The sequence below is a fragment of the Prionailurus viverrinus genome, chromosome E1, assembly GCF_022837055.1.
Source record: "Prionailurus viverrinus isolate Anna chromosome E1, UM_Priviv_1.0, whole genome shotgun sequence".
Taxonomy (NCBI): domain Eukaryota; kingdom Metazoa; phylum Chordata; class Mammalia; order Carnivora; family Felidae; genus Prionailurus; species Prionailurus viverrinus.
Genome location: NC_062574.1, coordinates 42,241,760 through 42,269,064, shown reverse-complemented (window position 1 = coordinate 42,269,064; position 27,305 = coordinate 42,241,760). Strand labels below are relative to the sequence as shown.

The 27,305-nt window shown below is 46.1% G+C and overlaps 1 protein-coding gene across 3 annotated transcripts in view; it reads right to left on the bottom strand.

Annotated features, from left to right (window-relative positions):
• MAP2K6 (mitogen-activated protein kinase kinase 6) overlaps window positions 1-27,305 on the bottom strand; it is a 122,575-nt gene that overhangs the window by 55,229 nt on the left and 40,041 nt on the right. The window contains exons 1-2 of one of the 3 annotated variants that reach the window (XM_047833277.1): window positions 10,421-10,425; window positions 5,381-5,384 (exon numbers count right to left, since the gene is read on the bottom strand). The exons of the other annotated variants lie outside the window; for them this stretch is intronic. The gene's annotated coding sequence lies outside the window, so the exon portion shown is untranslated. Of the gene's footprint in view, window positions 1-5,380; window positions 5,385-10,420; window positions 10,426-27,305 lie in introns of those variants that run through there. 3 annotated transcript variants of the gene reach the window in all.

Below are 27,305 nucleotides of genomic sequence, written 5' to 3'. Positions count from 1 at the left end.
GTTGAATTTTTTTTTTCCTTGGGAGAAATGGATTATTTTTCCCCCTCTGGTCCAAGGTCATACTTTTAATAGCAATGTGATCACCTCCCTTCTAGCCAAGGAAAACTACAGAGGAGTAACTTTGATTCCACCAGCTGCATGAAGGCTGAGATGCAAAGAAATAACACAGGAAAGTCCTTCGTCTATAATCCTTCTTAGAGTGTTAACCAGTGCAGAGTCCATCCTGCCTCTCTCCTGATTTCACCCCACTTTTTCCTCTTGAACTACATTCTACCATGATATCATTTACCCATGAAAGAAGGTACACCTTAAAAAGAAGCATCTGATATTCATCTCTGTAGGGATATATTTCATGACCTTATGTGATGCCCTCTTTATAAAGACTCTTAGAAAAAAATGTGTGTCATCAATAATTAGAAGAGTTGGTTTCTTCTGTATAATTGATCAATCTCTCCCTATGGATGACATGAATGTTTTCCTTTGTGTTTCCATCCTTGGGTTGATGGCTAAAAACCCGGGACACCTGGGTGGCTCAGTCGATTAAGTGCCTGACTTCAGCTCAGTTCATGATCTCATGGCTTGTGAGTTCGAGCCCCGCGTCAGGTTCTGTGCTGACAGCTCGAAGCCTGGAGCCTGCTTGGGATTCTGTGTCTCCTTCTCTCTCTCTGCCTCACCCCTGTTCACACTCATGTTCTCTCTCTTTCTCAAAAATAAATAAATATTTAAAAAAAAAAACTTTTTTAAAGCTTAGGGCCAAACTGGGACTCATATTCATATTTGTGCCTAAGTATTTTCTTTTTTTTTTTTAATTTTTTTTTGGAATGTTTATTTATTTTTGAGACAGACAGACAGACAGAGCATGAGCAGGGGAGGGACAGAGACAGAGGGAGACACAGAATCCGAAGCAGGCTCGGGCTCCAAGGTCCAAGCTGTCAGCACAGAGCCTGACACGGGGCTTGAACCCACCAGCCGTAAGATCATGACGTGAGCCGAAATCAGATGCTCAACCAACTGAGCCACCCAGGCGCCCCCAAGTAAGTATTTTCTGTTTGTGTCTTATCTACCCCTTTAATAATATTTTATAATGGAGCATCTTAGATACACATGAAAGTAAACAAAACAATTGTAATCAACTCGCATGAACCCATTCCCCAGCTTCAACAAATATCAACTCATGGCCAATTTTGTTTCACTTATACCCACCCACCTTCCCAGACAACAAATCATTTTGTACATAAATATGTTACCCAATATCTCCAAAAGAAATTGACTATTAAAAAAAAACATAACCACAAAGAGTGTCATCGCATGTGAATAAATAATTTCTTAATATCTACTCAGTGTTCAAAATTCTAATGGTCTCATAAATATCTCAAATAGTGTTAAATTATGGTGTGTTTGAATCAATATCCAAATTAGGTCCATATTTTATGACTGCTTGATAAAATTTCTTCCCTCTTCGTCTATAAGCTCGCTCTCCACTTCTTATTATCTACCCCTCCCTCTACATGAAATCGTTTTGTTGAAAAGATCTGACCATTTGTTCTATAAAGCTTCCCACTGGGTTCTGCTGATCTTATCCCTTGTTGATTCCCACACTCCTCTGTAAGTTAGAGCTCAATCAGATTCAAACATGACTTTTTTGCTTGGCAAGACTCCCTCACAGGTGGCCTCATTTACTTTTTATTTATGCTAAATTGCTGAATTATATGCATCCTAGTAAACTATCTTCAACTCTTAATGGAAAAAGGAAGAGATAAATAAATAATCCCTCAACAACACTTGGTATTCAACAAACTTTTTAATCTTTGTCAGTTTGATAAGTAAACAAGAGTACCTCATTGTTTTTAATCACATTTTTTAAATATTTAGCACAGTTAACAAATATATTAACAAATATTTTTGTATGTCTACTGATATCTGTATTTGTCTATGAACTGCCCATTCAAACTATTTGCTCACTTTTATATTAGTATTATTATTATTATTTTATTTATAAGAGAAGACATTGCCCCTTTGGAAGTTTGTATTGCAACACACACACACACACACACACACACACACACACACACATACACACACAATGTTTGGGCTTTTCTCCCCTTTCGATTATACAAAATTAAAAATTTTTGCATTCCTTTCCGTCCTCTGCGTTTTTTAAAAACTTTTTAATGTTTATTTATTTTTGAGAGAGAGAGGCAGAGCGTGAGCAGGGGAGGGGAGAGAGAGGGAGACACAGAATCCGAAGCAGGCTCCAGGCTCTGAGCTGTAAGCACAGAGCCCGACTTGGGGCTCAAACCCACAGACCGTGAGATCATGACCTGAGCCGAAGTCAGACACTCAACTGACTGAGCCACCCAGGCGCCCCAGTGGCCTCTGCCTTTTTATAAGGCAAGAACATTGTTTCCTCTTCCCCAAAACCGCCTGTTAGATAGTTGTCCCAATGCCACCTGTTGATCTGTCCCTTTGTTCCTCCATTAATCTTATATACCTTTTTAACATGTATACCTCTTCTATAAGTTCATTGGCTTCCATGTCAAAAAATAATTAAATGTAATGGTCACTGCAGACATCTTCACTTGATCCTGACTCGAAGAAAACTTCTAGCCTTCCACCTTAAAAAAAGTATGTTTGGTTTAATTCATTCGTAGAAGTATATAACTGTTCACATTTTAGTGAGGGGAGTAGGCTACCAAAGGTTCCCAAGATGTGCCCGTATCCTAATCCTTGGCACCTGTGAATACTACCCTAGTAACACTTTTGCAGATGTGATTAAATTAAGGATTTTGAGATGAGGAGATTATCCTGGATTATCCAGGTGGGCCCTACAGGCCATCAGAAGTGTCCTTACAACGAGAGGAAAGGGGAGGTTCAACTTGCCCAGAGAAGATGGAGGCAGAGACTGGAGTAAGGAAGCCACAGTCCCAGGCATGCCGGCAGCTCCCAGAAGCTACACAAAGCAAGGAAAGGATTCTCTCCCATTCTCTCCCAGAGCCTCTGGACGGAGCCTGGCCTGCCCACGCCTTGATTTCAGACTTTGGCCTTCAGAAGTAAGACAGAATAAATTTCTATTGTTTTAAGCAACCAAGTTTGCAGTAATTTGTTACAGCAGCTGCAAGAAACTAATACAGTGAAGTATTAGAAATGGACACTGAAGTTTATCAAATTCTCTTTCAAAACTTACCCAGTGTCTCTCCTACCACACCCAAGCTGCCCCACTCTCTACCAAATAGATTTCTTACTTTTCTGTCTTTTCCCCCTTCTTTTACCCTTCATTTTCATTCCCTTTATTTCCTTATTAACTGCTTCTGCTGCAGGACTTCCAGAGCATCCTGTGATCCTACAATCCTGGTGGTCATAGAAACACCTAGAAAGCCTTGACAATAAAAGGGGACAAAACAAGCGACACTGAGAAGCTAACTGCAAACTAGAAGGAGTGGGTATGGGTAGACAGAGCCATCCCACTCCTCGGTGGATGCCCTTCGCTGGAACAAAGAAGGAATGAATGCTGAACTGGAAGGCTTCCAGTTCTAACTGGATGCCATCTCAGAGGAAAACTTCTAAGAAATGCAGCCCTTTCTCCAGGCCTGTGGCTCATTCTGGAATCCCTTATGCCCCCTGCCAACAAGAAACAAGAATGTAAAGAAACCGTGGCCAAAACAACATCAAAAAACTATGTCAGGATCCTTCACCGTGCAACTCTAACCTTCCAGCCTGGAAAAAAAATATCAGTATAATCCTTTGCACTAAGGTTGCTTCTGCAATGTCTAAGTCACCTTTGTTTTCCAGGGAGGATGGTCGGTCTGAGAGTCCTGTTTTGCAAACCATAGTCAACGCACTCTCCTGGCTTAGTGCATTTTCCCCTGGGCACACTCCTCGGTAGAGGTTCACGGCGGTCCGTTAAAAAACAGAGACCAAGAAATAGCTTTGAGAACACCACGAAATTTAAATGTGATTTTCCAAGAGGAGAATGCTAACATACAAAAGCAATCAACTTAATTCCAAAGCAGAGTTCTTGATGTGAATCTACTCGTATTTCAATACTATGTCAGATCCTGTGGGACCCTTTAGGGAAAATTCCACAGTGCCATAGAAAGACTTCAGGCCCTCAGTTTCTAACTCTGAATAAGCCATTGTCACCGTAATTAACAATTATTGCTTCAGGCAGCGCTATAACTCAAGGTGTCAAAAAAAGTGGAGTTCTCTAGTCTTGGGTAATAAGTCTAGAAATTGTTCCAGGCAGTCAGTCACCGTGAAACATGTAAATCAGTTAATGTCCAAGACTCAGCACCCAAAAAAGTATATAACTTCCTTACCGCACCAGGAGACTGTTCCCACGTGATCACCCACGTGATTAGAAATGGGAGTGAAACGTGTAAATTTAAATAGACTCTGTGAGGTCTCTTACACACTGTTCTCTAGACAACTTCCCCGAGCCAGCTTTAATGGCTCGTGAGAAGGTATTAATCTAAGCCTCATCCTTAAAATAGGAATATCTGTATCTCACCTTGGTGGAATGACACAGGCTAAGCAAAACATATGCAGGGCCAGTGGATACAACTGTGTTGGATAGTTGAACGCTGAAAATTGCCATGTCAGGCTACTCTACCATTTTTGGCAGGTGCGTTCTTTTTTTTTTTTTTTAATTTTTTTTAATGTTTGTTTGTTTTGAGAGAGAGAGAGAGAGGGATGGAGGGAGGGAGAAGCAGAGAGAGATGATCCCACGCAGGCTCCGTGCTGTCAGAGCAGAGCCCGACGCTTGGGCTCAAACTCACCAACAGTGAGATCATGACCTGAGCCGAGATCAAGAGTTGGACGCTTAACCGACTGACCTGCCCTGGGGCCCCTAGGTGCTTTCTTATTAACAAGTAACTGCTCATTAGAATAATAATAGCAACTAATATTTATTGAGAATTTATTACATACAGGCATGGTGCTCAGCTTCACACATAAGCTCTTAATTTAATGATGAGTACAACTGCATGGGATGAGTATTACTTATTCCATTTCAAGGCCCTTGTCCAGACACGTGGAGCTTTACAGATGTGAGCAGTCGGCTTTCCTATTAAATATAATGATATGCAGTCCTTCAATTGCAATTACTTTCCGTCTCAAATCTATTTCCATTAGCTCGTAGAGGGATTATTGCCGACCCGTGTCCGGGCTCTCCCCAAAATCTGGGATCCGAAAGTAAAAGTTCTGGGTTAAATCCCCTGTGCAGACTTTCTACCCCGATGCCCAGACTTCTTGAGATAACACATGTAGGTTACAAAGCTGTTTACCAGGAACCACTGTGACCTGACCTAAGGCCTACCAGGAGATCAAGGCTCAGTCGAAAAGCTCTATTGTCATGAACTTGGTCCAAGATATTTTATTTAACCTTTCTGGACTGTAGTTCCCCTGATGCTGAAATGGAAAATATTCCATCGATAAAACTAGCTAATCTTCTCATTAAATGGAGCTCTGGTATTTGGAGGAACACGATACCAGTTTCATAGACAATGTCATAAAGTTGTCTACCGTGTGATAGTTCTGTGGTATGTTCGTAGACCAGCACTCCTTCCCTAAGGGGGTTCTGATAAAATTGATAAGCCTGTCTCCTACCTGACATAAATTGCTTTAGCGGGAGGCTAATGGCCAAGTGGCTATTTAAAAGCTGTCACTATGGCTTCTGTTTGCAAAACACTGTGTTAGTGCAACTTGGGCTGTGCGGGGATGCCCCTCTCTCAATACAAAAAAAAAAAATGGTGGGTGGGGGGCTTTCAGTCCATTAATGGACTCCTTGATTGGCTCATCCTGATGGTCATCTCAGCCTGATGTTTCTCCCATTTTACCAGAATATTCACCAGTTCTGGGCTGTACTAAACACTCAAGGTCACCAAAACCCTTAAATCTGATCATATTCCAAACACCTCAACACTCAACATAAAATAAATGCACAAAACTAAATATATTCCAACCAATACCTTGGGGGAATTTTCTATGATGGAAGAACTCCTGGCTCTGAGTAACGGTGGTACTTTTTCTCCAGGAAACTGCCCCCTTCTGCAGTGCTTAACAAATAAACCAACCAACAATCAACACTCTCACTGCATCTGGCCACATAACCAGAATGAGAGTCCACTAGGGGTTGTCGGGCCTCTGGAACAATGCCTGGGAAAACCATTTGGAAAATCTGCTTTCCATCTTGCTGAAACCCCATTTCTCTCTCACATCCGTAACTGTCCTAGGTAGGATATGCTCTAGACTTAATTTTAGCACAGGACTCCCAACTCTGTAACTCAATCTCTTCGTCAAAAGGACACATAAATGAGGAAAGTACACAGACTTTGCAAAAAAAAAAAAAAAAAAGGTAACTGTGGGCGGGGAGACAACACATAGTATATTGAGGAAGAAATAAGAATCTAAGAAATAAGAAAGTTTGGGAGTTTGGGTTCTTTTGTGCATTTGTTACCACTTTCTAAATACGATGGGAAATTTGAGCAGCTGTCTAGCTGAGCAAAGAAGCCAATGGGGAAAGAGACAAAGAGGCCAGAGAAGTACACAGAAATGATGGGGCAAAATATTCCCAACGGGCAGTGTGGGATCAATAGCACAGTGGAGAAGGCTGGACTCAGAGAAAGGAGTGGAGGGTCTCTCTTTACCATAAGAAGGAAGAAGGGCACAAATAGTGACAACAAAGAGAAAACTCAAGGGGCGCCTGGGTGGCTCAGTTGGTTAAGTGTCCGACTTTGGCTCAGGTCAGGATCTCATGTTTGTGGGTTCAAGTCCTGCAACAGGCTCTCTGCTGTCAGCACAGAGCCCGTTTTGGATGCTCTGTGCCCCTCCCCCCAACCCCTTCTTCTCTCTCAAAAATAAATAAACATTTAAAAAAAAAAGAAAATTCAGTGTGAAGGGAAGTTGAGAGAGGCACTCCGTATTGACGTATAACAGGGTGTTCTGCCAAGATTTCCCATGGGGTCCTAGGAGACACAGAGCCAAGAAACATTAGAAACAGCCTGAATAGGTCGGCAAAGAAGTTCCTGTAGTTTCGAGTGAAACTTTACCACATACCCTTGCAGTATATAAGCTCCCGAGGAAGTAGCTAATGAAAAACATAAGGGAACATTCCAAAAGACCACTCAACTATGTAAAGCTAAAGTAGGTGTGATCTATAACTTCCTTATTTCCTCCAAGAACCTCCTCCATTCCAAAGTGGCTCATCATAAAACCTGGAAGCAAACGAGTCAGAAGTGGTGCTCAGCTCAAGAACTATCCATGAGTCTCAAAGCTCACACGTGGGGAGTATGTTGTATATTTCATCCTTCTAGAAAATTCAGCAAGTCTGTTATTAAAGAGCTCGAATTCTTTTAAACTTTTTCAATGTGTTTTTATTATTTTTGAGAGAGGGAGAGAGACAGAATGTGAGTGGGGGAGAGGCAGAGAGAGAGGAAGACACAGAATCCGAAGCAGGCTCCAGGCTCTGAGCTGTCAGCACAGAGCCCGACGCGGGGCTCGAACCCACGAACCGGGAGATCATGACCTGAGCCGAAGTCAGTCACTTAACCGACTGAGCCCCCCAGGCGCCCCCATCTATTTAAATTGTACAATTCGAGGGGCGGCTGGGAGGCTCAGATGGTTAAGCATCTGACTTCGGCTCAGGTCATGATCTCCCGGTTCCTGGGTTCGAGCCCCACGCCGGGCTCTGTGCTGACAGCTCAGAGCCTGGAGCCTGCTTCGGATTCTGGGTCTCCCTCTCTCTCCGCCCCTCCCCCACTTGCGCTCTCACTCTCTTTCAAAAATAAATAAACAATAAACAAACAAACAAATAAATAAATTTGTACAATTCGATGGTTTTCAGCACACTCACAGACTTGTGCAGCTATCACCACAATCAATTCCCTAATATCTCTCACCCACAAAAGACACATCATACCCGTTAACCATCACGGCTTATTTTCCTCCAAGGCCATCCCTCCCTCTGGTCCTAGGCGATCACCAGTCTAAATTCTGTCCCCGGAGACCTCCCTATCCTTGACGCTTCGGATAAATGGAATCCTACCCTCTGTCGCCTCCCCCTTGTGTGCCAAAGACTGTGTTCTCTGAAGCTAAACGCTTTACTGCGTCTCCCAATGGTCTCAGTCTCCACAAGCCGTTGGGCCCAAAGCTTTGCTCTCTGCAAAGCTTGAAAGTAGGATGGTCCCAGGGGGTAAGGCTGCGCAACGAGCCGCGTTCTCCTTGTGTGCCAAGTTGCAAACAGGTTGAGGCTGGTGGGAAGAACGGAATGTCCCATGACAAAGAGGCGGGGCACAGAGAGAGTCACAGGCAGCAGGAGGAGCTGCCCGTGCTGGGGAACGAAAGTGAAAGAGCATGAAGGAGCAGACAGAAATGCAAAATGCTAGGAAGTGAGACTAAGTCCTTCGGCATGCTTAGCTTTCAAGACTAGAAGCCCCGTGAAGGGCTGGACTGGGTCTTGCAAACGATTTGATTCCTACATGTTATAAGCAAATAAGAGAACATTCAGTGTGGGGATATCAGGTTCATGCTCCCGATCCTCCTGTATCGGGGAGGGCGGGGGGGAGAGCAGGCAGCCAAGGATGTGTACAAAGCGATGTTATGGAAGGTAAAGGCACATGTCCCGGGCTTGGCTCCCCAAATATTATCACGGTCAGTCAAGCCCTGTTACATAAAGCTCCAAGAAACTGTTCAAATTCTCCGGCGGTACTGAAATTCTGTAATATTTAAGACTGCCTGGAAAAAGTAAGCCGTTAACTGGGGCTAAGCCTTTTTTTTTTTTTTTTTTTTTTTAACATATCAAATAAGTAGCTCTGGCTATGGGATTAGCTCTCTTTCCACAGACAACGCAACCTGTTTGAAATATTTTGGCAGAGGCTGGAATCACTGGAAACACCAGGCTTCCCGCTGAGTATTTACGTGACCACATGCTTTTTCAGTGAACTAAACACTTTTACAAGCACAAGTTGAAACACAGCTTGCTCTGACCTTGGGAGAAAAGTGGAGACACGAACACTCAACAGGTAGCTGAGCTCAAAACCCTTCCCGGAGTCTTTATACTCAGAGCCTAAGAAAACTCCCCTCTGTGGTAGCTGGGTAGCTGGCCGACGGATGCCTCCCAGCTGGCACTGGCACAACAGGGGCCAATGTCTTACCCAAGGGGCCACGTAAGCTAATGATGTCACCAAGAAGGGAACTGAAGAGATTAACACATGCCGCTTCCGTTCATTCATCCTCCCCTCAAATATTTACTCACTCCCTACTGCGCATCGGCACCAAGCTATGCCCTGAAAGTAAGACAGTAATCAGAGCTAGCCCCCTGCTCCCGCCCACCCCACTCTCCAGTATGTCTTTTCTGGAATGATGAAGTTACACTGGGATACTCCCAGTGGCTCCAGGAAGGACAGAACTATGGTCACTTCCTACATGGCCTAAATGAGCCGGGCGGTGGGGACAGGAGAAAACCAGGCAGCCCCTGTGGTTAATTCCCAAAGTTTGAGGAAGTCTGTCTCTGCCTCCTTCCTAACTGCCAGCCAAGTATAATTCAAATTACTCAAGCTGGCATTCAAGAGCCTTCCCTAGTTGTGCTGTCTACTCCTGCCACCTCTAAGAAGTAACTAAGACCCGGCCTAACAGAAGTCATTGCTCTTTCCTTGAACACACCCAACCTTGGTCTTGACCCTTCCTCTGGCCATGCTGCCCCTGCTCCCTGTGCAGTGCATACACACAGTCCTCTGCCCACAAAGAGCTCTTCTGCCCACGTTTTGGTCCAATGACTTCTTCTTACCTACTCATCCCTCACCTCCCATCTCCTTCCCTTCCCCTCCACCCATAAGACTAAAAAGCTATCTGTGGATCTTCTGCTCTGCACAGGCAGGAGGTAGGTCACCAACATTTACCCCAGGCCCAAAGCCAGGAATTTAACCGATATCACCCTCTGCCAACCCTCCCGAGTGCCTAATGATTTGTTGTCCTCAATGCACAGCTGAGAAACTGAACTTTAGAATGGTTAGGTAAATACTCCAGGGCATCACCGCTAGATAAGAGTGGAGCAGATTGTGTTCTGCTCCAATCCTGAACTGCCCTCACTCGCCCGTTTGGAGTGCAGTGCGTGCAGAGGACAACTCGAGCCCTGCCCCCCTTCCCTGACCTGGCTTTCCAGTTCAGCCCAGGTTCTGGCCACTTCCACACTGATGCAACCTGGCAGTGCCTCATCTTTTATTTTTTAAGATGTTTTCTTTTTTTTCATATTTATTTATTTATTTTTGAGAGCGAGAGAGAGGGGGGCACGCAGAGGGAAGAAGAGAGAGAGAGGGAGATTATTCCAAGCAGGCTCTGCGCTATCAGCACAGAGCCTGACACGGGGCTTGATCCCACAAACTGTGAGATCATGACCCGAGCTGAAATCAAGAGCTGGAGGCTTAACCGACTGAGCCACCCAGGCGCCCTAACGGTGCCTCATCGTTAGTTGCACCAGATGCCCTCTTCCCGTCTCTGGATTCCTACTCTCAGAGTTCTCTGGCTGACGGAATCTGCTGGGCTTGCTGACGTGCAGAAGCTGAGGTCAAAGCCTGTGGGGCCACCTGTGATCAGTGAACAATGATGGACAGGAACTGAGGAATAAGCCCTTTAGTCCCATGGGCATGGAGTTCTGAGATACATTTCTCAAGGCTCTTAGAAGATCCAATGGTATTAAACATCAGTTGCCCCAGCAGTGACTGCTGCACGGGCTTTTCCCTCCCTCCCTGTCCCGTCTACCTTGTCCGTCCCATTGACTGTGATACAGGGACAAACACGTCTCTTGCACACAGGCCTCTATTTTGGGCTCTGCGTTCAGAGGCGGCAGGTAGCAGAACTATGAGCCAAAGCAGGGGAGAACTCAGCCGCAGTGCGGGCTGTCAATCTGCCCTGCCCCTCGGGCCACACGAATCAGAGATCCCACGGTGCTTGAAGTGCCTGGGAAGGACGCATGTCTCACCTGTGGATGTCAACTAGCTTCCTCTTCTCAGTCACTCCGGTGCCGGCATAATGCACCCATGAATGGCCTGGCCCTGGTGGCAGGGATGGAGGCTACGCATGGGCCCAGCAGCGTGGGCTTCCTCCGACCAATGACGTAGCCATTGCTCCTGCTAAATGTGCAGCCAATCAATAGCAGAGACAGACGCTAATCCCTACAGTATACCTTCAAGGATGGCAGCCGGCCCTTTGGTGGAGGGTTGATTTTAACCTGTCACTTCTACCCTGGAGGTGAGGAGGAGAGAGTAATTCATGGTTACTGGAACTCATGCCCACCGACTCCAAATACGGGTTTGCCTTCTCCGCGAGCACAGTATCCAAGGACCTAAGAAAGCCTAACCTACCAGCACGGTATGCCACATCACATTGTTGCAGACCAAGGGACTGATTTATGTCAAAGGAGGCATGACAATGGGTGTATGACCGAGGAATCCACTCGTTGGGTCACAAACCTCATTGTTCCAAAGCAGCCAGCCTAACTGAATTGTGAAATGGCCTTTTACTCAGGAACCAGCAGAGTTAGGGCAGTAGCATACCAACAGCCTGCTCTTCCAGTGTCACCTAGACCCGTGCCCCACCCCTCGAATTTCCGGAAGGAAACTCGTTTGCCTTCAGAGTGGGCAATGGCGTTGAGATCTGAGGACGAGGAGTGTTCGCTGCTACTTGAATATCATCTCTTCTTGGCCATTTTGCCAATCAGAGGTGGGAAATATCTAAATGTGGGTACATACATACACCCATGCGTTAAAAACACACGTATGCGGGGCACCCGGGGGCTCAGTCGGTGACGTGTCTGATGTCAGCTCAGGTCATGATCTCATAGTTCATGAGTTTGAGGCCTGTATCAGGCTCTCTGCTGTCAGCACAGAGCCCGCCTCAGATCCTCGGTCTCCCTCTCTCTGTGCCCTTCTCCCACAGTCTCTGCCTCTCTCAAAACTAAATTAACATTAAAAAATTAAAAATACGCATATGTGTACATCCGTACGTGAACATACGCACGTACATCCACGCGCAGAGCTCGGAAGAGTCATGAATTCGTACAAAGGTGGCCAGTTCCAGTCCTTCCGCCCAGGGTTCTTTTGCTTTCTCTCATTTGCTCAGTCCTATAACACATCTAAAAGAGTGTCGAGGCAGCTGCCTCCATACCATTGTGTGTCTTTCATTTTAAGAGTAAAATTTTAATTTTGACACAAAGCTCCCCAGCAGAATTTCACTCCTGCTTTATTTGCCAGCAAAGTATCACACCCATGTCAGAACCAATCTCTGGCAAAGGACGTGGGACCACCATGATCGGCTTCGACCAATCGTCCTCGCCACACCTCCACTCCTGGGGCTGGGGTCAGGGTCTCCCCTCAAGTGCATGGTCACGTGGAGGAGGGTGAGATACCTCAAGAATATAGGGTTTCTAGTAGGCAGAAGGAAGGGGGCCGTGGAGTATGGATATTAGGGAGGCAATCAGCTGTATCCGCTATATTAACCTACAATCCATAGAGCAGACGAGGTGACTTAAATCCTCTGAAATAATATGCAAACTTCTTTGTGTGCGCACATGCGTAGTTTTCAAGGGAGAGGATCCTCGGTCATCATCATTCCTCAGAGGGCTCAGGCGCCCAAGAAAAGACTAGAACCATTTGATTTTAAGCTGGCAGGGGCATCTGGGTGGCTCAGTTGGTTAAGCGTTGGACTTTGACTCAGGTCATGTTCTCGCCGTCTGTGAGTCTGAGCCCCGCGTCGGGCTCTGCGCAGAGAGCGTGGAGTCTGGAATCTGCTTCAGATTCTGTGTCTCCCTCTCTCTCTGCTCCTCCCCTGTTCATGCTCTCTCTCTCTCTCTCTCTCTCTCTCTCTCTCTCTCTCTCTCAAAAATAAATAAACATTAAAAAAAATTTTTTTTATACTGGCACAGTCTTCATCTTCCATTTACAGGGCACAAGAGGTTTCCAGGAACTTAGACCCTAATTCAGAAAATGCAAGGGTTTCCCCAATCTCATTTGCTACATTCCTGCCCCTAAGGCAGAAATCAGAAAACTGCATGGTCTTTGTCAAAATACAAATGTTTGTCTCAATTTGAGTCCTCCTAGAGTTCGTTCCTAGAGACGGACTTTTCAGGCTTCTAGGGCAATTAAGGGGCACTAAATCTCCTCCACATTAGACATGCTGGCTTTAAACTTCCAGTCTTCTAAAGAAAAAAGGGGACCACGCGGGACTCTCCAAAGGAACAAAGGGAGCAGAAGTGCAAACCACCATAAAAGAAGAGAGTCCGTGGTTTAGGAGCCAAAGAGCAAATGTCAAGGCAGCTTGTCAGTGTCAGTGTGTTCTCAGGATTTTATCCCATTGGCCCCAAATGCAGCGTTCAGTGTCCTAGACCAAATCTGGGGCAGCTGTGGTAATAGAAAGAGCTCCCCAGTCCAGAGCTTTAATCCTCTAGGGTTCCTTCGACAATTGTATTTATTTGTCCCAAAGAGCTGAATACACAGAGCGGCAGCCACTGCAGGATTGGGGGGGGGGGGGGGTGCACTAAAAAGCATATGCCCTTGGGTGTGGCTCTTAAATTTTTGCCAGGCAGACAACTGCTGTGCAGACAGCGATGCAATCCCAGATTCTAGATCCAACGTAGCCATCTTGGTGACAGGGTGACCCTATAAAATGACCATCCCACATGGACACTCTGGAGGACGAAGGAGGACACTGTTAATGACTAAAGCAAGGCATGAAGGGTGAAGGAGGGCGGTCCCAGCACACCCCACTCAGCCGATGCTTCCTACCACTCTCCTCCGCTGTCCTCTCTGCGTTCCTGCAGCCCCCGCGTGTCCCTCACATTGTGTTCGGCATCACGGAGAAGAAAAAGGAAATTAAAATAAAATAGCATATTATGGGGGCACCTGGGTGGCTCATTCGGTTCGGCATCCGACCCTTGATTTCGGCTCAGGCAGGTCACGATCTCGCTGTTCGCGGGTTCAAGCCCCGAGTCAGGCTCTGCACTGACAGGCCCGGAGCCTGCTTGGGATTCTCTCTCCCTCTCTCTCTCTGCCCCTCCCCTGCTCGTGCACTCTCTCTGTCCCTCTGTCAAAATGAATGAAGTTAAAAAAAAAAATAGTGTATTATGGCGTGCCATAATACACCTCACCATGTTGTCCTGGCGCACAAGGGGTCGAGCTCTCTTCATTCTAACGTTACTCTGTCTTGAACACGACCATCCTGGTAGGCTTAAAACCAAACTTAACGGACACTCACTCTGCGCTAAGGCATTATCGGTCCATTTGTAGGCTTTGGTTTTTGAATCTTATATCCAAGTGACTCACTGGACTATTTTGGTCTTGGGAACGAAGCCGCATTCAAAAAACCTTGCTGCAATCCCACATACCAGGGTAGACAGAGGCCCTCCTAACAGAGGCTACAACATCCTCCTGAGGTCGGGCATCAAACAGATCTGACCAGGTACTCACTGCAAATCTCTTGAGCCCTGATCATATTTTTACACTTTATTTTTTTTCTCAATAAGTTTATTTATTTTGAGAGAGAGAGAGAGAGCGAGTGCGTGTGCAAGTGGGGAAGGGGCAGAGAGAGAGAGAGAGAGAGAGAGAGAGAGAGAGAGAGAGAGAGAATCCCAACCAGGCTCCGCACCACCAGGGCAGAGCCCGATGCGGGGCTCAAACTCACAACCCATGAGATCATGACCCGAGCCAAAGTCTGACACTCAACCAACTGAGCCACCCAGGCGCCCCCATATCTTTACGCTTTAAATCGCCTCCACATACTCTCCTGGAGCAATAATCATTTACAATCACTGCTTCATTTTCTAGTTCCCTTGGCTAAAAAATATTTCAAGTCTGGGACTCCTGGTTTCTTCCTCTCATCATTGGGCCAAAATAAAAAAGTAAAAATAAATTTAAAAAGCTAGCTCACCCCTGACGCTTAAAAAATAATAAATTACTCATTAAAACAAACACCAAGGATTTTTCCGAGTTCTCAAAGGTAGAAAATATTTATTTGAAAAGTTAGAAAATGAGGGAAAGTATAAAGAAGAAAATTGAAATTGCCCAGATTCCACCACCGAGGCTAAACCGTTGTTACTATTTTGGTGCACTACTTTGGGGTCATTTTTGCACACAGATAGATCTACGAGTTCATAAGTTTCCATATATACGGCATTTTCTCACAAACTTAAGACCATACCGTGTGTGTGATCTTTAACATTGTTCCCATCTCTCGGCATTTCATTGTGAATATTTTCTGCAGACATCGATCGTATTCTTTCTAAATCCCGTTTCGGTTGCAAAATACTCCATTCAAAGCCCTACAAATACTGGCTGTAAAGAGGAATATTTATTTGTAATTGTGAAGTGACCAACTGCAGAGCTGGCATGCCTTTGTAGCACATGTGAAACGTGTTTGGCTCTTTAAAAAGAACAAGTTGACGAGTGATATGCTAGGTTACCCAGTTGCACAGAACTTGAAATCAATCCACTTAGAGCACCACCAGCCTCCGAGACGGATACAGAGCTTAAAATCACGGTGGCATCAGACTACCTTCCTCTAAAGGCTGTTCAAAGAACAGAAGGGCACGTTCTAGAAAGGAAGACTTGCCAGAGACCCAGCTTCTAAAGAAACCAATCATTTTTAAATCGTACAAAATAATCTATCTACACATTTTTATGCTTTCGACAGGCTTTGCAACGTGCCAAATAAGAGTGATACAAAGGTTACTAAGCCATCATCTTCCTCTGGGGGACTTCAGAGCCTCCAGGGTGATGCAGAATTAAAGCTGGGACTTGGAATGCATGTGGCTGCTGGGATTTGGCTGCGGAGACTGGGCAAACCGGTCATAACACGTCGATGAGAAGCATAACGACGGGTCAGGTACAGATTAGATTACATTGATTATTCTATCCTGCTTCGATATTGGTTGATACACATTCCATCAGTTTACCTGCTATGATGCTGGTAAGTTCCATGAACATTTCGAGCTGTTTATACGTGCAGGAACCGTGCTAGGTGCTACAGATACAGAGATGAAAGAGACATGCCTCTCCTCAACGAACTCCGATTTTAGTAGAGGTTACAGATCTATCACACATAATTATATTAGGAGTATAGCAGTGTCACCAGGGAGCTCTGAGAGAAACTGAACAGCTAACCAACCTGGGTGAGGGGGTGGCTCAAGGCTGGCTCCTGGAGCATTGGAGGTGGGAGTAGCAGGGGGTCAGGTAAAGTTAGGGGAGGCAAGGCATTCCTGTGAAGGAAGTAAGCAAACACGAAGTCAAAAGCAGACAGGTGTGGTGTGTCCAGAGGGTTCTAAGGAGCTGGGGAGGCTACAGTGTAAAATCCTATGCAGAGTGCCAGGCAATGGAATTAGAGAGAGGCAGGGAGAGCCACTAAAGGGTTTGAAGCAACCAACTGGTGTGGTCACAGTTCTGTTTCAGCTGATGACCCTGCTTCATACTTCACTGAAGGACCGGAGGGTAAGAGATGGGACTTCACGTGTCTCGTCACCGTGTCACAAAGCTTCCTCTTCTACTTTCTCCATACAAAGGTTGGCAAGTCCCTCCCATCAAAGGCCAGATCCACCACTGGGCTCTGGAACCACCCTAAGAAGGATTCCAGTCCTTTAGATATCCCCCCCCTGATGATATTCCCCAGTATCCCCAGCATGCTACGCTTGCCCGGTTTATTTATATCAGTCAACAGCCACGCTCTTCTATCTGCCCTAAAAAATGCTTCACTCCATTCCACATCCCCTCCAGCTATAATTCCAGTTCTCTGAAGAGTTGTCTACGTACGCGTTGTTTCTACTTTCTGACTCCTCCTTCCATCGCTCAACCCACCGTGATCTGGCTCTCTTCTGCCATCACACCCCTGAGAAAGTGCTGTCAAGGTCACCCACCACCTCGGTGGACACTTGTCTCATTTTACCCAACCTCTGTAGTAGGCAGAACAACGCCACTCTCCAAAGATGTCCACGCCCTAATCTCCAGAACTTGTGAATATGTCACCTTACACAGCAAAGGAACTTGGCAGGTTGCATTTAAGGCTAAAGGCACTGAGACAGGGAGATTACTTGTATTGGTTAGGTGGGCCCAATATAATCCCAGACGTCCTAAAAAAGGTAGAAGAGGGAGACAGAAAGGTCAAAATCGTCTTCATCTCAATAGATGACTCCCTCCATCCAGTTGTTCAAACCAGCCATCTTTAATCTCCGCCTATTCTTTTGTCCCCATGTCTAATCCAATGGGCGATCCTATTGATTTTACTTCCCGACGTGATTCCAAATCTGTCCACATTTCTCTATCTCTCTTGTTAACACCTTGGTCTATACCATCACCATGTCTTGCCTGAACTTCCTGTAACAAGCTCCTACCTTGTCATTCATCCTCTTTTGACACACGTCCCACAAAGCAAGAGGAGAGGTGAAATGTAAATTGGATACAACCGCAACTGTGCTTAGAATTCCTCAATAGTTTCCCATTGAACTCGGGGTAAAATGCACTCCTACTGGAGCCTTCAAGGCCCTGAGTGATGTGAGCCCCACCCATTTCTCTGCTCTTATCTCAAATCACTCTCCTTTGATGGTTCTGCGCATTAATCATTCTCTTCTAGTTTTCTGTTCTCTGAACCCACCAAGCTCTTGCACATCCCAGTGTCTTTGCACAAACTGTCCTTTCTGACTAGAACATTTATTTCCCCACTAGGATTATTTCCATTCCAGGTCTTTCCATCGTTTTTTATCTCAGTTTAAACGTCATCATCAAGGAGAGCCTTGCTTGTCTATATCATGCAAAGTATGTACACCTGTTACATCCTCCATCTAAAATCCTTGTCGGTTTCCTTTGTGATATAATACAGTTTACAAACACGTTAGCTGTCTGTCTGGGTACGTGGCTTTGTTGGTCTTCAGTGCTAGAAAACAAACTTGGTGAGAGCAGAAACAGTGATTAGCTCACTGTTTTATCCCCAGCCCTGAAAAGAGAGAGAATGATTGATCTGTAAATGGCTACTGAATTTCTTAACTTCTTTAGTCAGCCGGGGGGGCAGATGGAGAGGGGATCAAGATGGAGGGCAAGAGTGTTGCTTGAGAGGTTACTACAGGGATCCAAGTGAGAGGAGAGAGGAGCCCGGGCTTGATCAGTGACCGTAAAGATGAAAAGGAAAACCGAATTACATGAAAAAGGTCTTCCTAAGAGAAATGGCAGGTACCAACTGGGAACAAGAACACAGGAGAAGCAAATTTGAGCAGACAGGAAGGGATGGGCTTGGGCTGGAGTACAGTGAGGTTAAGAGACCATTCCAGTAAAGAAAGTCAACCAACAAGGGTCTATGTATTTCTAAAGCTTCAAGGGAAGGTTTGGACAGGCAATCAAGATTAGAGAATTATTACTGTACACAGAAATTATCATTTTTTTTATAGTATAGTATCTTCAGGGTCTCGTCAAAAAGTCCAAGCCTAAAACCACTGTTTAAGAGTCAGCCCAGCAGCAGTGAAAATGGAAAGGGATTCAGTCCAGAGCCTCCCTCTAGAAGAACCAACCAATACACAATGAAAGGAAATTCACCACAATGGCATTTCAGAGCTCCGTACAACCCCCTTTCCTCCCACCTCTTCCCCCTTGATCATCTTAAACCTTCCTGGCTACACATGGCCCATTTCCTAACACACATCAGCCCGAAAGCACCAAGTGGCCGTGATGCCTGCAGAGCAGACCAGTCAGATATTTTTAAGCATTAGACACAACACCAGCTCAGGATTTCTCCCTGAGAAGTATTAAAACACAGATCCCAACATTTTCTAGTCTCTTCCTGTATATGTTCATCATATATGGTAACTCTTCTTTACTTAACCCCATATTCTTTGCCTTATTCCAGATCCCTTTATCCCTGCCGGGTATGCAAGTATGAGCAAATAGCTGGCTGAGTAATGCCCAGCTTCAAGCAATGCACCGACCAGAAGAATAGAATGGGGTCCAGTAAGATGACCAGTTCAGGAAGTAAGTGGGCAGGCTGTCACTTACAGATTTATAGAACGTACTAACACCATTTTATTTAAGACTTGGTGTTTGAAGTGGTCGGTTCAGTTAGTCCAACTGGGGTCCCAGCAAGGACAGGATGAATCTCGAATTCCTGCCCGGACATTGCTCAATTTCATATACACAGACTGCAACTCGAACCGCTCCAGCTGGCTCCCGTCATTTAACACAGCAGTCTGTCATTCACTCATTTATTCACTCAATTGACAAATAGTATCAAGGAGCTATTATGAATCACACTCTGTGGAGGTCCATAAAAATAGAAAAACCATTTCTCTCTTCAATGAGCATATAATCTAGTACAGAAGAGAAAAGAAACCAAATAAAAGCAAAATAAGTCATAAGTGTTTAAAAAAGGGAAACTATTATATTAAATGTTACACATGTAATAACTCATTTATCGTCACAAAAAATTCTACAATCAACCACTATCATTTCTACTTTACAGATGAGAAAAAAGACCTACAGGGGAATAGTTCACGTGCCCTGGAGTTGGGAATTGGAGCCAAAAGTCTAACTTCAGAGTCCGTTTTCTTGACGTATAGTAAGTAAAGTGAGTACATACCTTACTATTTAAACAGGGACACTTTTGTGAGTGAAAGGTGGTAAGAAAAATAATAAAAATTAGACAATATATTAAATGTCCACCGATTGATCTGTAGATTGGTTTCATTATAGTGGTGAGCCTATACAACCCAAACCTACTGAAAGCTGTTTTCAAAATGAAATTCTTTCTAAATACACACACACACACACACACACACACACACACACACACGTGCATTAAAGCAAAATGCACATTACGAAATGACATAAGCAGAATTCTTTTCCTTGGCACAGGTTTCCACCCTTCAGGTCAGTCTCTGAGCCATGAAGCCTCGAACCCTGTGTCTCACGGAACAGCTTGGGCCACAATAGTATCAGGTGCTTCTCCCACCCACCTAAGACTGGAAGGAGCTAGCAACTCTGACCCTGCACGCTCTCCACAACAAGCAAGGAAAAGAGAGAGAAGTCCTGGCTGGTCATCTTTTGGATATGCCCGGGAACTGACATAAAATCCTGCTTGCTGCCTTGGCACCTGCCGCACTAACAGAGACCAGAGTAGAAGCCAGAACAAAATAGGGATAGTCTATAAAACCTATCCTGGCTCGTTTTAATGCAACTAGTAGATAATGATACTTTGTTTAAACTAATTAATTAATTAATATACTGGGATAAATGCTAATCCAGATGGAATGCGGGACAAAGGAATATTCCAAGGCTGCCCTGGGCAAATCAGGATGCATGGTCTCTAACTACTGAGCTATACTAGCCCATCAACCACCATAACAGGAAGCAGATGTCAGAAGGAGCTGCCACGAGGAAGCTTCGAACATGTGTGGGAGAGATCACCTCTCGCATGGGTAATTAAGAAAACTTTCTTTTTTGCCTTTCATTTTAAGAAATTTTAAACGTATACCAAAGAGAACAATATAATGAATCCCTATGCACCCATCACCCTTCTTAAACAATTAGCAATTCTTGGCCAGTCTTGTTTCATCTATACCCCCACCCTACTTCTTTAAAGGGAATCCCAGACAGCTTATAACTGCATCTGTATGTTGTTCCGCATATATTCCTGAATATATATATATGTATATATATAGTGTGTATATATATGTACGTATGTATGTATATGTGTGTATATATATGTATGTATATATGTATATATACACATGTATATATATGTATGTATGTATATATGTGTATATATATACAACACACATATATACATACATACATATATATACACACATATATACACACATATATATACACACACATGTGTGTATGTATATATACACACATATATATACACACACATGTGTGTATGTATATATATACACATATATACACACACACATATATATACACACACACATATATACATACATATATATAATATACATACATATATATATATATATATATATATATGGCTTTGAGAAAACCCTAGCCACGAGATATCATCTGAGCTAATTTTTTTTAAGTTTCTTTTTTTAAATTTTTAATGTTTACCTATATTTTATAGAGAGATAGAGAGAGAGAGAGAGAGAGTGTGTGTGCGTGTGTGTGTGTGTGCGGAGGAGAGGCAGAGAGAGAGGGAGACGCAGAATCCAAAGCAGGCTCCAGGCTCTGAGCTGTCAGCACAGAGCCCAAATGGGGCTCGAACCCACAAACCGTTAGATCATGACCTGAGCCAAAGTAGGACACTTAACCGACTGAGCCACCAGGTGCCCCAGTTTATTTATTTATTTTAAGACAGAGTGTGAGCAGGGGAGGGGCAGAGAGACAGGGACAGTGTCAGGCAGGCTCCATGTTACTAGCGCAGAGCCTGACAAGGGGCTCCAAACCCCTCGAAACTGTGAGATCATGACCTGAGCCAAAATCAAGAGTCAAACGCTCAGCTGAGCCACCCGGGCACCCCCTGAGCTAATTCTTATGAACAGGACTTCTTAAAGGCAAATACAAAGAAAAGAAGAGACTCAGAGCCAGGGGAAGGAAAGCAGGAAGCACAAGCGAAAGAGGCGGGGAGGCGTGCAGGACACGAGGACAGTGTAAGGGAAAGCCCAGCCTGCATGAAGAACAACCATTCCGGACAGGCCCAGAAATCAGGCCAGGACTCAGTCATGCAGGGCCATGTAAGCAGGGCAAAAATATTCATGGCATACAGACATAAAGAAGACGACACTGTAGTTCAGAGTGGTTAAGGACTTTAACCAAGGCCATACAAAGAACATGGAGCAGACACAGGACTCAACCCTAATGGACCTTAGACTGCTGGTCTAGAATTCACTCAAAGAAACCACCTTTGTCCGGACCCTCAGGGGGAAAAGTAGATGGCTCAATACAAATCCAGCAGCACTCAATAGCACACTGTGTTCTGTCATTTTACGGAAGAACCGCATGTTCTGGAACCCATAGAGACGGGCCAAGCCTCCCTTCACCACTGGAATGTACTCACCACCCGCCCCCCCACCCCCAGCAGCCGACCTGAGTCCATGCCCCGACGGAGGAGATGCTAACCTGCTCCCTGCCCCCTGAGGCAGAGGCCCCCACCATCTCTCTCCACCTCTCTTGTCAGTGCACCCCTTGCTATGCTCCAAGCGTGCCTGTAAGGGACTCTGTGATGTGCCCAGGAGTGCACACGAGAGAGAGAGAGAGAGAGAGAGAGAGAGAGAGAGAGAGAGGAGAGCAGGAAGGCCTGAGACAGGGAAGTTCCAGCCTTATGTTTGCACGTCACAATCCCAAATGGGTGTGATTCATCCCAAATGTGAACTGAAAACCTGACTAATGTCACCTTCCTTTCCAAACTGCCTCCTTTCAAAATCTCTCCACATCAATTCCGACTGAAACTGACATGGTGTTTCCTGCAAAAGAAAAGCAAGCGACTGTCAACCATGGAGGGAAAGTTATGAAAAATGGTAGGTACACAGCTGCTTTGTTTCCTTTTTTTTTCTTTTTTTTTTTTCTTTTTTTTTTTTTTTTTTTGTCATGTGTGATCACCGATTAAAATGCAATCTTGCTGGCCTGGGCTCCTTCCTGACTACTACTAAGCTGGTGAGCCTGGCGGCTGTTTCTCTCCCCCTCACTATCTGAGTGAGACCCAGGACAAGGCCGCAGAGGCCTCGGATGACCTCCGCTGGGCAGAGGGGACTTCGGGATGCTGCCTCCAGCCCCTGGGAGGGCTTTGGAGAGAGCCCCAGAGGGTAGGGGAGCCCCGCAGCCTTCCCAGCAGTCTGCTTTCCCAAACCGGCTCTCCCCAGAACAAAAACGACCCTGTCAGGCGCCATCAACAGTCAGGAAAACATGCCTCCAGACAAAGCGACACTATTCAGCCATCCCAGAACTGTCCCTTCCACCCCGCGGGTTCACTGACCCAACAGCTCACGCAGAGTCGGCTGTAAAAATTGGAGGAAAGAGCGGTCTGCGGAGGGAGGAAGAAATGAAAGGCAAGGAAGGCATGTCCCGCATTCTCTCTGTGTCCTTGTGACCACGTGCTGCCGGCCAGGGTGGCAGTGCAGTTAAGGGGTCCAAAGCCATGTCACTTAGGGGACCAGTGGGGACAGGGGAGGGCGTCACCCCCCCAGAGGAGAAGATGAAGGAAACCAAGAAAGCTCCCTCCCAATCCTTTCTAGAGCTGTTGGGCTGGAAGGGGAGCAGATTTGTTCTGAGTTCCTCCAGGAGGCAAAGGGACAGGAACACACAAATGGTATCACCATAAAAAGGACTCTCCTGGGCGCCGGGGGGGGCTCAGTTGGTGAAGCATCCGACTCTTGATTTCAGCCTAGGTCGTGATCTCGTGGTTCGTGAGCTGGAGCCCCGCGTCTGACTCTGCACTGACAGCATGGAGTCTGCTTGGGATTCTCTCTCTCCCTCTCTCTCTGCCCCTCCCTCAATTACTGTCTGTCTCTCACTCTCTCTTTCTCTCTCTCTCTCTCTCTCTCTCTCTCATTCTCTCTCTCCCTTCTCCCTCAAAATAAATAAATAAACTTAAAAAAGGGGGCACCTGGGAGGCTCCGTCAGTTAAGCGTCCGACTTCGGCTCAGGTCATGATCTCACGGTTCATGGGTTCGAGCCCCCGCATCAGGCTCTGTGTTGACCGCTCGGAGCCCGGAGCCCACTTCGGATTCTGCGTCTCCCTCTCTCTCTGCCCCTCCCCCACTTGGGCTCTGCCCCTCTCTGTCTCTCAAAAAAAAAAAAAATTAAAAAAAACAAAACAGAAAAGGACTTTTCTGACAACTAGTTGGGAAGGGTGCTGTGCGTTTTAAAACCGTCCGCAAAGGTCTTCCTCCTCCTTCTCTAAGCAGCTCTTCCTCTTCCGTCCCCATCAAAGGCTCACCTGACCTGAGATTCTGTCTTTGGCCCATGCTCTCCCTGTGCCTCTCACCTGTGTCATATTGTCAAGGCTTCTAAGACCCCAGGGACTTCTCCACGCGGAACCCCAGGCTATCGCGTCTTGGCCAGACCTTACACGCATCCAGCCAGTGAGGTCCCATCTTTCAGGATTGCACTTCCCCAACCCATGGTCCTCTTAGCTGTCACAGATGCCCGCTGCCCATGCTAAAATCCAGACTCGTCCCCCACCTGCTACCCCACCAGGAGCCTGGTGACCTCCCGGTCCCACTCATGGGGCCGCAGTGCCTAAAGAGCCCTGCGTCCGCCCTCCCAAAGCTGTAACAGCTCCAGCTGAAGGGAACCCGCTCGCCCCTCAAGATTCAGCTCCAGGAAGGTCCCTCCTATCATGAGTCTTCGCCTGCTCCCCACTTACCCTGTCTTTCTCGCTCCCTCTCCAGCAACTGCACCCTCACCTTCCCCGTACGTTGAACAAACTGTTTTGTTTGACTGCCCCGCGCTAAACCGTTAGCATCTTGAAGGCAAGGGGCCACGTTTGTTTCATTGTTCTGTCTCCAGAGCCTAAAATATTGCCTGGAATGTGTCTGCTGAATATGTAAAAAAGAGAAGGAAAGAAGAAGGGGAAAGAGGGAGGGAGAAAGGAAAGGAGAGAGAACAGGAGTGAGAAACGTTTTGGGGTGTGTGTGTGTGTGTGTGTGTGTGTGTGCTTTTTTTTTTAGGATACCCAATGTGGTGCATTCTTACTCTCCTTCCTTTTGAGTACTTCCCTTCTATTGAACATTTAGAGATTTGCTTCATACGTTCTCAAAGAGAAGATAACAGTTTCTTTAGCTACTCTGATTATGGGTGTGTTCTACAAAACAAGGGAAGATTGTAGTCCAAAGCAACTACAGACTGGTAAGCCACATAAGAATAATATTAGCGATTATTTATCTGAAGAAGTTTGGTAATTTAATGAGGTAGGAATGAAAAGCACTAGCTTAATGCTAAAAAAAAAAAACAAAACACCTTTCTCTTTGCAGTAACCTTGAATTTGTAAAACATGTTTTTAAGGATGAAAACCTTCAGGGACTGACTACTTTCCCACCCCGAGGGTTGGCAAGTCAAGGGAGGGTAAGGTCCAACGTCTCCCCGGCTTAGAAGCTGACGCTCCCGCTCAACCCTGCACACCAGCAAAGCAGGTTAAAACCGGAAGCCGTGCGTTTTCGCAAGGTTGCCCACCTCTTAAGAGATTTTCTGCAGAGCACTCAAAAAGCTCAGTGAGCATGAAAAGAAAGACGTCCCTGGTGACTTCTGCGAGAAGAGTTTTGGTGCCCAGGTGGGGAAGAGAGGCCAGACCGCAACAGTAAGAGTCGAGCGGGCACAGGGACAATGTGGAGAAAACCAAGCACTGGCACCACACCCTGAGCCGAAGGGAGTGACGGACGCAGAGAAGCAGGGCAACTGCTAGGAAAGGAAGCTCGGAGACACCGTGCATGTCTCGGTGCAAGGTGAAGAGCTGTTCCAACGGCGGGATGCAAGCCGGGCAATCTGGGCGCAGGGAGAGAACAGCACCCTCCACGGCAACGGGGAAACTGGAAAGGGCCCACGGGCCCTCAACGGAGTTAACACTAACTAAGTCCAAAGTTTTGGGGTAAATCAGAGACAACGAAACAGTTGAGCAATTCCCTGGGATGTGGTTCTCAGACTTCAGGGTGGTATAACTCTCCTGGGGTATTTGTTTCAGAGGCAGTGGCCCTACCCGCCTGGGGTTCTGACTCAACAGGTCCAGGATGGATCCTATGAAGGTGCATTTGAGGAGCGAAAGGAAGGGGGGAAGGAGTTCTAATCTTTTCAGAAGAAGCCCATGCATTGAAGGGCGAATGTGTTACAGACAGTAATGGGACCATAATGTTGAGACCAGCCCAGGGCAGTACCTGTCAAGCTTTAATGTCCCTATCAATCTTCTGGGGACGTGGTAGCATGCAGATTCTGACGCGGCAGGTCTGGGGTGAGCCCGAAGATCCTGCCATTTCTAGTGAGCTCCCTGAGGATGCCAGGTTGCTGGTACACAGGTCCAGGGACCAAACTTGAAACAGCAAGACCCCAGTGAAGGATATACTTTAAAAACAAAGAGAGTCCCCTATGAAAAGGAGCACGAATCGGGCTCCCTCATTCATTCGAGCATTCACACAGAGCACACACTGTGAGCCAAACATTGAGAATTTCCAGATAAATATCACTCTACACAAATGATAAACACATCAATAGGCAGTGGATGGGACAGGGAAAACACTGCAACCATGCTTAGCCGTGGGAGTTCTTCCTTCAGTATTTGTTGTTGGTGCACAAAGGTAATGAGAGACCGATCAGGGAGTCATAACCTCATGCTCTGAATGCCCAAGCTGTCTCCTTCAACAGAAGAAACCGCCATTACAGGGGGGTACCAAGGTCTCTCACCAGGAAGAGAGAGCACTAGAACGGGGTCCAAAAGAACAGGTGCATGGAGAAAGGAAAAGGAGGATGTCATAAAAGCAGGATGGGGGCAGCGTGTGCAGGAGTGCGGGTTGTGAAAGGGCTCTGTGTGTGTGTGTGGCCCATAAAGCAGGTCGAGCAGGGCTTCCAAGCTAAGAAGCTAGTTTTTATCATGGTGGCCAAAAGGAAGTCGAAGGGGCCACGTTAAAGCAGGAGAATGGGGCACCTGGGTGGTTCGGTCAGTTTAGCGTCCAACTCTTAGCTGAGGCTCAGGTCATGATCTCACGGCTTCGTGGGTTTGAGCCCCACGTCAGGCTCTGCGCCCGCAGCACGGAGCAAGCTTGGGATTCTCTCTCTGCCCTTCCCCAACTTGTGCTGTCTCTGTCTCTCTCAAAATAAATACATAAACTTAAAAAAAAAAACAACAACAAACTGGAGAATGATGATAGATGTTTTGTAGGGAGATATTTAGCTGCAGTGTAGGAGAGGTGTTTGGAGAGAATGGTGATAAAATACATAGGGGCAGGTGGTACAAGAGAACCCAAAACAAAGCAGTGAGCCAAGATGAAGAGACAAGGCCAGGCAGGGGAGCCATTTATGATAGAAATGGCAGGATTTAGGAGCAGCTGGGTGACTCAGTCATTTAAGCATCCAACTTTGGCTCAGGTCATGATCTTGAGGCTCCTGAGTCTGAGCCCCACGTCGGGCGCTGTGCTGACAGTTCAGAGCCTGAAGCCTGCTTCGGATTCTGTGTCTCCCTCTCTCTCTGCCCCTCCCCCACTCATGCTCGCTCTGTCTCTCTCTCTCCTTCAAAAGTAACTAAGCATTAAAACAAAAAAGGAAAAGAAAAAGAAATGGCAGGATTTGGTGGTAAGGAACCATGGGGAAAAATAGTTCAGGGAAGATCCCACTCGAGACTTCACAATC